Source organism: Schistocerca nitens, chromosome 4 (genome assembly GCF_023898315.1).
Source record: "Schistocerca nitens isolate TAMUIC-IGC-003100 chromosome 4, iqSchNite1.1, whole genome shotgun sequence".
Taxonomy (NCBI): domain Eukaryota; kingdom Metazoa; phylum Arthropoda; class Insecta; order Orthoptera; family Acrididae; genus Schistocerca; species Schistocerca nitens.
In genome coordinates this window covers 892,514,928-892,528,928 of record NC_064617.1, presented here as the reverse complement: position 1 = coordinate 892,528,928, position 14,001 = coordinate 892,514,928, and the positions used below count along the sequence as shown (strand labels likewise).

The following is a 14,001-nucleotide window of genomic DNA, read 5'->3' as shown; positions in this document are numbered from 1 at the left end:
CGGCAGCGGCTCCCGCGATCGTGGCGCAGCACAGCGTCACAAAAAAATGCTAAATTCGCTGAAAAGGGCTAAAAATGTTGGATGAAATACTGGTCAAGCGAGCTACAAATTATTGCAACTATTTTTAACAATTTCTATATTCAAAATTAACATAAAATTCAAAGTACACACCTCTTCTATACATCAGTGCCCAATGGCGTCTTTCTCGATCAAAAAACAAATGAAAGCGAACATAGCGTTCTAGAGAGCGTCACAGGCTCTTACAACATTCATTGCTACAAGAAGATAGAGTAATGTCTAAGCCTCCGCTTTTTATAAGCAATTTAATATGTTAATATAAGTACTCCGGTACCTCCACTCTAGTGGCCGAGAGGTTCTAGGCGCTAAAGTCTGGAACTGCGCCACCACTACGGTCGCAGGTTCGAATTCTGCCTCGGGCATGGATGTGAGTGATTTCCTTACGTTAGTTAGGTTTAAGTAGTTCTAAGTACCAGGGGACTAATGACCTCAGAACTTGAAACGTCCCCTTTTGATAATTATAAATGACTGTGCTGATAAACCTCTTACATTATTTGATTTTCAAACAGCTGAGCAAAACTGAACGTACTCAGTCATTTCTCTCTTTACTTATTCTGATCAACAGTAAACTGAACCGAGCTAGGTGGCGCAGTGGTTAGCACACTGGACTCGCATTCGGGAGGACGACGGTTCAATCCCGTCTCCGGCCATCCTGATTTAGGTTTTCCGTGATTTCCCTAAATCGCTTCAGGCAAATGCCGGGATGGTTCCTTTGAAAGGGCACAGCCGATTTCCTTCCCCATCCTTCCCTCACCCGTGCATGCGCTTCGTCTCTAATGACCACGTTGTCGACGGGACGTTAAACACTAATCTCCTCCTCCTCCAGTAAACTGACACAATATATTTCTTTTTTTTTTTTTTTTTTTTTTGGTCATCAGTCTACTGACTGGTTTGATGCGGCCCGCCACACATTCCTTTCCTGTGCTAACCTCTTCATCTCACAGTAGCACTTGCAACCTACGTCTTCAATTGTTTGCTTGACGTATTCCAATCGCTGTCTTCCTCTACAGTTTTTGCCCTCTACAGCTCCCTCTAGTACCATGGAAGTCATTCCCTCATGTCTTAGCAGATGTCCTATCATCCTGTCCTTTCTACTTATCAGTGTTTTCCACATATTCCTTTCCTCTCCGATTCTGCATAGAACCTCCTCATTCCTTACCGTATCAGTCCACCTAATTTTCAACATTCGTCTGTAGCACCACATCTCAAATGCTTCGATTCTCTTCTGTTCCGGTTTTCCCACAGTCCATGTTTCACTACCATACAATGCTGTACTCCAGACGTACACCCACAGAAATTTCTTCCTCAAATTAAGGCCAGTATTTGATATTAATAGACTTCTCTTGGCCAGAAATGCCTTTTTTGCCATAGCGAGTCTGCTTTTGATGTCCTCCTTGCTCCGTCCGTCACTGGTTACTTTACTGCCTAGGTAGCAGAATTCCTTAACTTCATTGACTTCGTGACCATCAGTCCTGATGTTAAGTTTCTCGCTGTTCTCATTTCTACTACTTCTCATTACCTTCGTCTTTCTCCGATTTACTCTCAAACCATACTGTGTACTCATTAGACTGTTTATTCCGTTCAGCAGATCATTTAATTCTTCTTCACTTTCACTCAGGATAGCAATGTCATCAGCGAATCGTATCATTGATATCCTTTCACCTTGTATTTTAATTCCACTCCTGAACCTTTCTTTTATTTCCATCGGTGCTTCCTCGATGTACAGATTGAAGAGTAGGGACGAAAGGCTACAGCCTTGTCTTACACCCTTCCTAATACGAGCACTTCGTTCCTGATCGTCCACTCTTATTATTCCCTCTTGGTTGTTGTACATATTGTATATGACCCGTCTCTCCCAATAGCTTACCCCTACTTTTTTCAGAATCTCGAACAGCTTGCACCATTTTATATTGTCGCACGCTTTTTCGAGGTCGACCAATCCTATGAAAGTGTCTTGATTTTGCTTTGGCCTTGCTTCCATTATTAGCCGTAACGTCACAATTGCCTCTCTCGTCCCTTTACTTTTCCTAAAGCCAAACTGATCGTCACCTAGCGCATTCTTAATTTTCTTTTCCATTCTTCTGTATATTATTCTTGTAAGCAGCTTCGATGCATGAGCTGTTAAGCTGATTGTGCGATAATTCTCGCACTTGTCACCTCTTGCCGTCTTCGGAATTGTGTGGATGATGCTTTTCCGAAAGTCAGATGGTATGTCGTCAGATTCATATATTCTACCTACCAACGTGAATAGTCATTTTGTTGCCACTTCCCCCAATGATTTTAGAAATTCTGATGGAATGTTATCTATTCCTTCTGCCTTATTTGACCGTAAGTCATCCAAAGCTCTTTTAAATTCCGATTCTAATATTGGGTCCCCTATCTCTTCTAAATCGACTCCTGTTTCTTCTTCTATCACATCAGACAAATCTTCACCCTCATAGAGACTTTCAATGTATTCTTTCCACCTACTGCTCTCTCCTCTGCATTTAACAGTGGAATTCCCGTTGCACTCTTAATGTTGCCACCGTTGCTTTTAATGTCACCAAAGGTTGTTTTGACTTTCCTGTATGCTGAGTCTGTCCTTCCGACAATCATATCTTTTTCGATGTCTTCACATTTTTCCTGCAGCCATTTCGTCTTAGCTTCCCTGCACTTCCTATTTATTTCATTCCTCAGCGACTTGTATTTCTGTATTCCTGATTTTCCCGGAACATGTTTGTACTTTCTCCTTTCATCAATCAACTGAAGTATTGCTTCTGTTACCCATGGTTTCTTCGCAGCTACCTTCTTTGTACCTATGTTTTCCTTCCCAACTTTTGTGATGGTCCGTTTTAGAGATGTCCATTCCTCTTCAACTGTACTGCCTACTGCGCTATTCCTTATTGCTGTATCTATAGCGTTAGAGAACTTCAAACGTATCTCGTCATTCCTTAGTACTTCCGTATCCCGCTTCTTTGCGTATTGATTCTTCCTGAGTAATGTCTTGAACTTCAGCCTACTCTTCATCACTACTATATTGTGATCTGAGTCTATATCTGCTCCTGGGTACGCCTTATAATCCAGTATCTGATTTCGGAATCTCTGTCTGACCATGATGTAATCTAATTGAAATCTTCCCGTATCTCCCGGCCTTTTCCAAGTATACCTCCTCCTCTTGTGATTCTTGAACAGGGTATTCGCTATTACTAGCTGAAACTTGTTAGAGAACTCAATTAGTCTTTCTCCTCTTTCATTCCTTGTCCCAAGCCCATATTCTCCTGTAACCTTTTCTTCTACTCCTTCCCCTACAACTGCATTCCAGTCGCCCATGACTATTAGACTTTCGTCCCCCTTTACATACTGCATTACCCTTTCAATATCCTCATACACTTTCTCTATCTGTTCATCTTCAGCTTGCGACGTCAGCATGTATACCTGATCTATCGTTGTCGGTGTTGGTCTGCTGTCGATTCTGATTAGAACAACCCGGTCACTGAACTGTTCACAGTAACACACCCTCTGCCCTACCTTCCTATTCATAACGAATCCTACACCTGTTATACCATTTTCTGCTGTTGTTGATATTACCCGATACTCATCTGACCAGAAATCCTTGTCTTCCTTCCACTTCACTTCACTGACCCCTACTATATCTAGATTGAGCCTTTGCATTTCCCTTTTCAGATTTTCTACTTTCCCTACCACGTTCAAGCTTCTGACATTCCACGCCCCGACTCGTAGAACGTTATCCTTTCGTAGATTATTCAATCTTTTTCTCATGGTAACCTCCCCTTGGCAGTCCCCTCCCGGAAATCCGAATGGGGGACTACTCCGGAATCTTTTGCCAATGGAGAGATCATCATGACACTTCTTCAATTACATGCCACATGTCCTGTGGATACACGTTACGTGTCTTTAATGCAGTGGTTTCCATTGCCTTCTGCATCCTCATGTCGTTGATCATTGCTGATTCTTCCGCCTTTAGGGGCAATTTCCCACCCCTAGGACAAGAGAATGCCCTGAACCTCTATCCGCTCCTCCGCCCTCTTTGACAAGGCCGTTGGCAGAATGAGGCTGATTTCTTATGCCGGAAGTCTTCGGCCGCCAATGCTGATTATTTATCAAAATTTAGGCAGTGGCGGGGATCGATCCCGGGACCGAAGACGTTTTCATTATGAATCAAAGACGCTTTCCCTAGACCACGGGTACCCTCCTCTATGTATTTCTTAGCGCAACGCAATCTGAATTCAAATAATCCCTACAAAAGAATGGCCCTGACCAACAATGACCTATACCTTTCATGAAGCACTTACCCCACAAAAATCTTCGTTACTCGAACTACTGAAATACAGCGAGCGCCAATACTGCCAGCTAAATAAAAGATTCTAACTACTGAAGGCACTAACTACTGATAGGCATAGTTGGCAAATGAAAGATTTTGATACAGAACAAACAATGTATTTACCTTAATAGTGTTCAAAAGTCATTATATATATATATATATATATATATATATATATATATATATATATATATATATATGCGGATGATCTGGACGTGTGTTCGTTTTCTGACGGACACACGTCCAGATCATCCGCTCTCAAAACTCTGCCATCTCTCTTCCCACATCCACCACTGCTGGCGGCTCACCTCCAACTGCGCAACGCTACGCGCTGTTCACATCCAACTGCCCAACACTACAATAGCAAGTATTCCAACAATGCAAACCAGCCACAGACTGCACACAGCACAGTCAGTGTTTTTCATACAGAGCGCTACGTAGCGTTACCAACATAGAAACCAAAACAGCCTACTTACATAGTTAAGTCCCATAGTGTTCAGAGCCATTTGAACCATTTTGAACCTCCGCTCTGCGCAGGCCTTCCTTGCGCAGCTCGTGGCTTCGTCGGCTCGGACCTCGTGACCACCTCTTGTAGCGACGCTACTGCCAATCCCCAAACTTTGTACCTCTCTCTCGGGCCAGAGAACATCGTATATACATTGGCAAGGAAAGACCTTCTAAAGACACAACCCACAGATACCAACTCTTCCACATAGATATTGGCAATGGTACCGCAACAGGGACAGTCGATACTACACCTGAGCCAGTGGCGCCAGACAGAACAGTCTACTAACTCAATGGCACCACAGCTCACATTTTATTGTAATCGCAACCCTATCACACCACAAAATTTTCATTAACGTAAATTTGCTTCTGTTATTTGATCTGTAACGTCTGATCCCTATCATTCTACTGCTGATTATGGTACAATAACGCCATGAAAGTCACTTTAGCATAAATCGGCTGCTGCCGTCGCAGATGTAAATAGTAATCACTGTCACAGCAAGCTGTTCAGAGAATTGTTATTCCATCCTTGTTTGTTGCTGTGACAGATTGTGTCTGTATCAGAATTGTTGTCTCAAGGGCAAACCTGTGCCTGTTTAGATATCTGGTAACCACTTATTTGGCAAAAATCTTTCACTGTAATTGTTATTTGAATTGTGATTCTTGAGTTTCTCCCGGCGTATTTGATAATCAAAATATCCACGGGTGTGCTGCCGATCTATAGTGTCCAACGGGCACAATATTTCGGCGATCATACATGTCGGCATCATCAGGTGAACTGACGGACTGAGCTCCTGTGAACGTGCCGGCACGGAGATCCGAACGCTAAGGCTGCTCAGAGGGAACTGGGTTCGGTCGCGGCGGCGGCCGATTTAAATACCCTCTCCGCCCGCGGCGCGCTCACTCAGCCGTCCGCGCCCCGCGCCACGGTCGCGCGGTGGAACAGATTGCGACGGCGTCTGAGATGACGTCGGTGTGATGGCTCTGTCCTCCGTGGTCGTCACCACTATACGTTTGCTTGCTTTACTCTTGATTAACCCAATCGCTGGTTCCCAAGCCTTGCTAAGATTATAGCCACAGTCACGGTTTATGAGGTCGTCATTGGTGCAAATTTCGATGGCCTCTCTAACAACGTTGTCCCAGTATCTCGACGTTTGTACCAGAATCCTCGTGCGGTCATACTCCATGGCGTGATTTTCCGACAAACAATGTTCAGCGACCGCCGACTTGCTCGGATACATCAGTCGAGTGTGCCTCTGGTGTTCACGGCATCGATCCTCGACGGTACGCATCGTCTGACCAATATACGACTTGCCACATTGACACGGAATCTGGTACACGCCGGCCTTCCTCAAACCGAGGTCATCTTTGGCGCTCCCCAACAGTGCACGAGTTTTATTTGGAGGACAAAACACAGTTCCGACCCGGTGTTTCTTCAGAATGCGGGCGATTTTCCCCGAGAGTGTGCCTGTGTATGGAATAAATGCAGTGCCTACCTCCTCCCTCGTGACTTCATCCATCTCAACAGGTTGTGCTGCAGTGGTTGGGCGGAGAGCACGTTGAATCTGCCACTCTGAGTACCCATTTTTTCGAAATACAGTTCTCAGATGTTCCAATTCCTGGGGTAGACTCTCTGCGTCAGAGATAGTGCCGGCACGTTCACAGGAGCTCAGTCCGTCAGTTCACCTGATGATGGCGACATGTATGATCGCCGAAATATTGTGCCCGTTGGACACTATAGACCGGCAGCACACCCGTGGATATTTTGATTGTATTTGAATTAACTATTTATATGAATAAAGCATTGTTTGCGACAAGAGGTGAATGAAATTCTTCCTCTCACAAGGTCCAGTCCTTCCTCTTAGTCCTTGATGGGGGTTTTATGAGGCACCGATGTATCCCCGTGTCAATCAATGGATGCATCCTGGAGGAATAGTTGGGCGCCATGGACCACAGTGGCCTGCAGCGTTTTCCGTCATGTGCCGTTTTATGGGTCCAGTCTTCTGGCCAGTAGCAGAGGTGGTTTCCACGTGTCACGTTGCGTCTACAGTTGTCTGTGGTGGATGTGAGAAGGGAGCAACTGACAAGTCATGCAAGTCAGTCGCGCCCACGCCCTGCTGGAGCATCACCGCCACCGCCTTCTAGTCAGCCGAGCAGCGACGTTGGTCACAATGCTGTTACAAAAATGGTTCAAATGGCTCTGAGCACTATGGGACTCAACTTCTGAGGTCATCAGTCCCCTAGAACTTAGAACTACTTAAACCTAACTAACCTAAGGACATCACACACATCGATGCCCGAGGCAGGATTCGAACCTGCGACCGTAGCGGTCGCGCGGTTCCAGACTATAGCGCCTAGATCCGCACGGCCACTACGGCCGGCCAATGCTGTTACTGGGAGGGGCCCCAGCTTACAGTGACGCAGGCCCAAGCGTTACCATTTTCAGCCCTACGTGGCCTTTTCAGGGGGAAGGGACTTAGTATCGCCATCAGAGGTAGTGCGAAAAGCTGACATTTAGGGCGCACATGATATGTAGTATGGGCAGACCCGCTGACAGAAGTGTTTACCTGTGGGTGGCGGTAACCTTAGTCAGTGCTCGCACTGACAAGGGAACCTCCCCATCGCACCCCCCTCAGATTTAGTTATAAGTTGTCACAGTGGATAGGCCTTGATAAACTGAACACAGATCAATCGAGAAAACAGGAAGAACTTGTGTGGAACTATGAACAAAAATTAGTAAAATATACAAACTGAGTAGTCCATGCGCAAGATACGGAACAACAGGGAAAATAAAAGATCAGGTGCTCAGTGGTCCCATGGTTAGCGTGAGTAGCTGCGGAACGAGAGGTCCTTGATTCAAGTCTTCCCTCGACTGAAAATTTTACTTTGCTTATTTTCGCAAAGTTATGATCTGTCCGTTCGTTCATTGACGTCTCTGTTCACTGCAATAAGTTTACTGTCTGTGTTTTGCGACCGCACCGCAAAACCGTGCGATTAGTAGACGAAAGGACGTGCCTCTTTAATGGGAACCGAAAACATTTGATCGCAAGGTCATAGGTCAACCGATTCCTCCACAGGAAAACACGTCTGATATATTCTATACGACACTGGTGACGGCATGTGCGTCACATGACAGGAATATGTTGTCGACCCACCTAACTTGTACACTTAGCGAATGGGTAAAAAGATTCTTCTAACTTGCCCAATTTAGGTTTTCTTGTGGATGTGATAATCACTCCCAAAAAAGTGATGAAAACATAAGAGTTTGTCACATAAACTGAAAATAAAAAATTAAACTTCTCACTCAAGGGAAGACTTGAACCTAGGACCTCTCGCTCCGTAGCTGCTCTCGCTAATCACGGGACCACGGCACTTCTTGACTCCCATTGTCCTTGATGTTGCCTATCTTCACATCGACTACTAAGTTTATATATTTTACTAATTTTTTTCATAGTTCCACACAACTTCTTCCTGTTTTCTCGATTGATCTGTGTTCAGTTTTTCAAGGCCTATCCACTGTGCCAACTTATAACTAAATCTGAGGGGGGTACGATGGGGAGGTTCCCCTGTGAGTGCAACCAGCATTACCTCATCTTGCTCTTCGTCCCAAGTGCTGTCGCCGAGAGCTCAGTCGTTACGCGCCCGCGCCAACCGTGTGCTGAGTTTACTCCCGTGCACGTCCCTAGTTTTTTCGTAGGTTGTCTCACACGGTGAGTTTCGATGCCTCTCACGGGGTTCTCCTCCCCAGTTATTATCGAGCCGCTGTTGACATGGTGAAGCATCCACGTCGACAATGAAGTATAGCGATGTTGTCATGCCTGTACAGTTACTAAACTATGGTTCACGTTTCACACCAGTATAATGAGGTTCTCCAGATTTAAACTTTTAGCAACTTCTTTCTCATTTCTGTATCAATATACGATACCAATCGAAGCCTTCTACTGAATAAATTTTTATTCACCTTATCTAATCTTTTGAAAGTATTCCGTACTTCGGTCACGGTGTGTAATCTTTTTTGTAGATGGCAGAATTCTTTCACTTCTTTCTCTAACGTATTTTCCCAATTTTCATGCTAAGTAAATCATTCTCCAATCCACTGTTCTTCACCACTTTCGTCTTTTACCTGTTTACCCTTGTGCCATGTTATGTGCTAAGCACACTGTTAAGTCTATCAATTCTTGTTCACTCCTCGACGGATTATACTGCAGTGTGTGGTCAGACTGGTTCACCGTCCATATTACACACTACCGTATTGCGTCCCTGATGCTTCGACTGCAACTCTCTGCAGTTATGTCAAAATCTTACTTGTTTTGGAGCTGTTATGAAACGGAGCAAATAAATTAAGAGACAACCACTTTAGTATCAGATGCTGTGGTTGTGACCAGAGTATACCCTATGACCGTAAAACGGCTCACTACGAAGGAATTATCCGAATGGGACAGAAATCGGTAAATGTGATTTACATGTACAGGCAAACAAATTATTGCAATTTCAGAAAAATTTATTCAGGAGAAAGATCTTCACAAACTGAGCAATTCAGTAACACGTTGGTCCAACTCTGGCCCTTATGCAAGCAGTTATTCAGCTTTGGACTGACTGATGGAGTTGTTGGATGTCCTCCTGATGTCTACCGTGCCAAATTCAGTCCAACTGCCGAGTTAGATCGTCAAAAACCCGAGATAGTTGTATGGTTCTGTCCATAATGCTCCAATCGTTCTCGATTGGGGAGAGATCCGGCGAACTTGGAGACCAAGGTAGCATTAACAGAAGTAGAAATTTTCACCATGTGCACACGGACATTATTTGCTGCAATATAGACCGAGGATGGCTTCCCATGAAGGGCATCAAAATGCTGCGTAGAATACCGTTGCTGTGACGTAATGGTGACGCGGATGACACCCAAAGCCGTCGAGCCTTATGGCGCCGACGGTCAGCCTAGTATCCCACAGCTGTAAGGGGCGTCTCCAAGCACATCTTCGGTCTAGGACCACTGACTGGAGTAATATAGCCTTCAGTAATAATACTCTCTTCGAACTGAGCCCCAATTACCAGCGAGTACGTACCTGGGGACGCTCTGGAAGCATTGGGATACCAACCTGACTTTTCCCCACAATGTGCCCCGACAACCAGGAGTTATGGACTGGGGTGCCATTTCTTGTCATAGCAGGACCTCTTTGGTTGTCACCCACAGCACCCTTACAGCACAGTGGTACGTCGGCGTTATTCAATGCCCCGTTTCCTTTCCCTTCATGGCAGGCAGTCCTGAGCTTACGTTTCAGCGCGAAAATGCCTGCTCGCACACGGCGAGAGTTTCAACTGCTTGCCTTCGCGCTTGTCAAATCGATGAGGTCATCAGTCTCTCCGCAACTTAAAAAGTTTGGAGCATTATGGACAGAGCCCTCCAACCACCTCGGTATTTCGACAGTCAAAAGGGCCGATCGAACATAATTTGGCACGATAACCCTCAGGAGGACAGACAACACTCTATCAATCAATACCAAGCTGAATGACAGCTTGCATAAGGGCCAGAAGTGGATCAAAGCGTTAATGACTTGCTTATTTATGAAGCTCTTTCTCTTGAATAAATGATCCAATTTTTCTGAAACTGTAATCTTTTGTTTGCCTGTACATGTTCGTCACATCTACCTCTTTCCGTCCCATTTGGATTATTCCTTCGTTCCGCATATACATATAGTCTAGATTAATTGGCTTGAGGGTAAATGCCGCATTGGAAAGCGGCAAGTCAGGGGTGGCAGGAGTTTGAAGATGTGCTACATCTACATCTACATTTATACTCCGCAAGCCACCCAACGGTGTGTGGCGGAGGGCACTTTACGTGCCACTGTCATTACCTCCATTTCCTGTTCCAGTCGCGTATGGTTCGCGGGAAGAACGGCTGCCGGAAAGCCTCCGTGTGCGCTCGAATCTCTCTACTTTTACATTCGTGATCTCCTCGGGAGGTATAAGTAGGGGGAAGCAATATATTCGATACCTCACCCTGGAACGCACCCTCTCGAAACCTGGACAGCAAGCTACACCGCGATGCAGAGCGCCTCTCTTGAAGAGTCTGCCACTTGAGTTTGCTAAACATCTCCGTAACACTATCACGCTTACCAAATAACCCTGTGACGAAACGCGCCGCTCTTCTTTGGATTTTATCTACTCTGTCAACCCGACCTGGTACGGATCCCACACTGATGAGCAATACTCAAGTATAGGCCGAACGAGTGTTTTGAAAGCCACCTTCTTTGTTCAAATGGCTCTGAGCACTATGGGACTCAACTGCTGTGGTCATAAGTCCCCTAGAACTTAGAACTACTTAAACCTAACTAACCTAAGGACAGCACACAACACCCAGCCATCACAAGGCAGAGAAAATCCCTGACCCCGCCGGACCTTCTTTGTTGATGGACTACATTTTCTAAGGACTCTCCCAATGAATCTCAACCTGGCACCCGCCTTACCAACAATTAATTTTATATGATCATTCCACTTCAAATCGTTCCGCACGCATACTCCCAGATAATTTACAGAAGTAACCGCTGCCAGTGTTTGTTCCGCTATCATATAATCATACAATAAAGGATCCTTCTTTCTATGTATTCGCAATACATTACATTTGTCTATGTTAAGGGGCAGTTGCCACTCCCTGCACCAGGTGCCTATCCGCTGCAGATCTTCCTGCATTTCGCTGCAATTTTCTAATGCTGCAACTTCTCTGTATACTACAGCATCATTCGCGAAAAGCCGCATGGAACTTCCGAATCTATCTACTAGGTCATTTACATATACTGTGAAAAGCAATGGTCCCATAACACTCCCCTGTGGCACGCCAGAGGTTACTTCAACGTCTGTAGACGTCTCTCCATTGAGAACAACATGCTGTGTTCTGTTTGCTAAAAACTCTTCAATCCAGCCACACGGCTGGTCTGATATTCCGTAGGCTCTTACTTTGTTTGTCAGGCGACAGTGCGGAACTGTATCGAACGCCTTCCGGAAGTCAAGGAAAATAGCATCTACCTGGGAGCCTGTATCTAATATTTTCTGGGTCTCATGAACAAATAAAGCGAGTTGGGTCTCACACGATCGCTCTTTCCGGAATCCATGTTGATTCCTACAGAGTAGATTCTGGGTTTCCAAAAACGACATGATACTCGAGCAAAAAACATGTTCTAAAATTTTACAACAGATCGACATCAGAGATATAGGTCTGTAGTTTTGCGCATCTGATCGACGACCCTTCTTGAAGACTGGGACTACCTGTGTTCTTTTTCAATCATTTGGAACCTTCCGTTCCCCTAGAGACTTGCGGTACACGGCTGTTAGAAGGGGGTCAAGTTCTTTCACGTACTCTGTGTAGAATCGAATTGGTATCCCGTCAGGTCCAGTGGACTTTCCTCTGTTGAGTGATTTCAGTTGCTTTTCTATTCCTTCGACACTTATTTCGATGTCAGCCATTTTTTCGTTCGTGCGAGGATTTAGAGAAGGAACTGCAGTGCGGCCTTCCTCTCTGAAACAGCTTTGGAAAAAGGTGTTTAGTATTTCAGCTTTACGCGTGTCATCCTCTGTTTCAATGCCATTATCACCCCAGAGTGTCTGGATATGCTGGCACAGGCACAGGCCAAAACGCTGACTATCCGGGAACTATCCATCCAGCCATGAGTCCATAAAAAAGAAACAGAAGCTACGAATCAGAGCCCTGCTAAAAGATATTTCTTCCTGGGCCTGGCTCCACGGACGCGCAAGGCTGCTTTATCGACACACGTCAGCTGGTAGATAGGTTTGTATACAGTGATGCACAACATTGGCGTTGATTTTTCCTATCCAGGTAAAATTCATGGTGTAGCCGTTTTAACTAGCATAAAATATAAATATTGTTTCCTAAAAGCGAATCAGTAATGTATTGCAAGTGGGGCGTCAAGTCTTATCAGGTCTTTGTTTATTCCGTGTTGGAACACTGGAGATTTTGGAATTTTTATTGATTCCTGCTGATGTTCCACTTGCAGCATGCAGAGTTTTGAGTATATCCGTTGTGCGACAGGGCCCAGAGGTGAAGGTGTAGGTTAAGGTCAGTTGTACTTTCGCAGTACCAATGAGATCTCAGTGTGCTAGATTCCGCAGGTAACGGAATCGGCTCACGAAAAGCAATATTGCAGCATCAATTTCATTGCTTAATCCCACATCCAACCTCTACCTTCACAGACTGTAGGTTAGTAACTGGATATTGGTCGTTGACGCAAGATTATTCTGATTTGTTGTATTCACGATTAACCCACAATCCGTATTTAGTGGACAAGAGGCCGTGACTATACGTGCTACATCGAAAAGTTTACACTTCGAACATATTTGTACTAATTAGGAAAATATTTCATACTAAAACCGATGGTTGCTAGTAACCTCATTCAGGTATTTGCAATTACCTCGCAAATCTCTCGTTTGCGAACACATGTTTACAAGACCTTTTTTGCTTCTCCGATCATATACTCCATCCCTGCCAGTTTTCGCTATTATTTGTAGTACACCCTATATAACGGAGGGCGCATACGATCGACAGTAAGTGGCCAACAGAAATGTCGGCGAATAAACGCACACGTCAAATAGCTTTCGGGGACGCGCACACGACTTACAGTTCGCGGATAATTAGAACGAAGAGGAATGCGCAATAACTGCGATGCCTTGCTATGTATCTGAGATACTGACGAATAAGACAAAATTGACAATTATGGGTCCACCCAAGTTTCTGCAAACGATTACGTTAGTAACAATTTCATACATTACACAAGGATTTCATGAGAGCATCCCTAAACGTTCTTCGACTATTATTGTATGAGTAAAAGCTCATTAAACGATCTGCTGTGTATACCGGACACAAAAATATCACATCAAGATACTGTAATGAGAAATGTGTAGCCGTGGAATAGAAGCTGTAATAAAACTGTTTTTTTTATTATTATTAAACCGTACATTGCTTAACGAACAATTTCATCTATGTATCCCAATTCCAACAATTCGTAACTATTAGCTGATTCTTATAAGAAGATTTCACGAATTTAGTAGCTGCGGCGAAGTCACAAAAGGACTTGTTGAAGGTGTGAGTG

The 14,001-nt window shown here is 44.7% G+C and overlaps 1 non-coding gene across 1 annotated transcript; it reads left to right on the top strand.

The window, feature by feature from the left end:
• The first annotated feature begins 655 nt into the window (after positions 1–655).
• Positions 656–728, top strand: Trnaa-cgc (transfer RNA alanine (anticodon CGC)). Its single transcript has one exon. It is a non-coding gene; the product is annotated as a tRNA-Ala (tRNA).
• Positions 729–14,001: the final 13,273 nt, after the last annotated feature.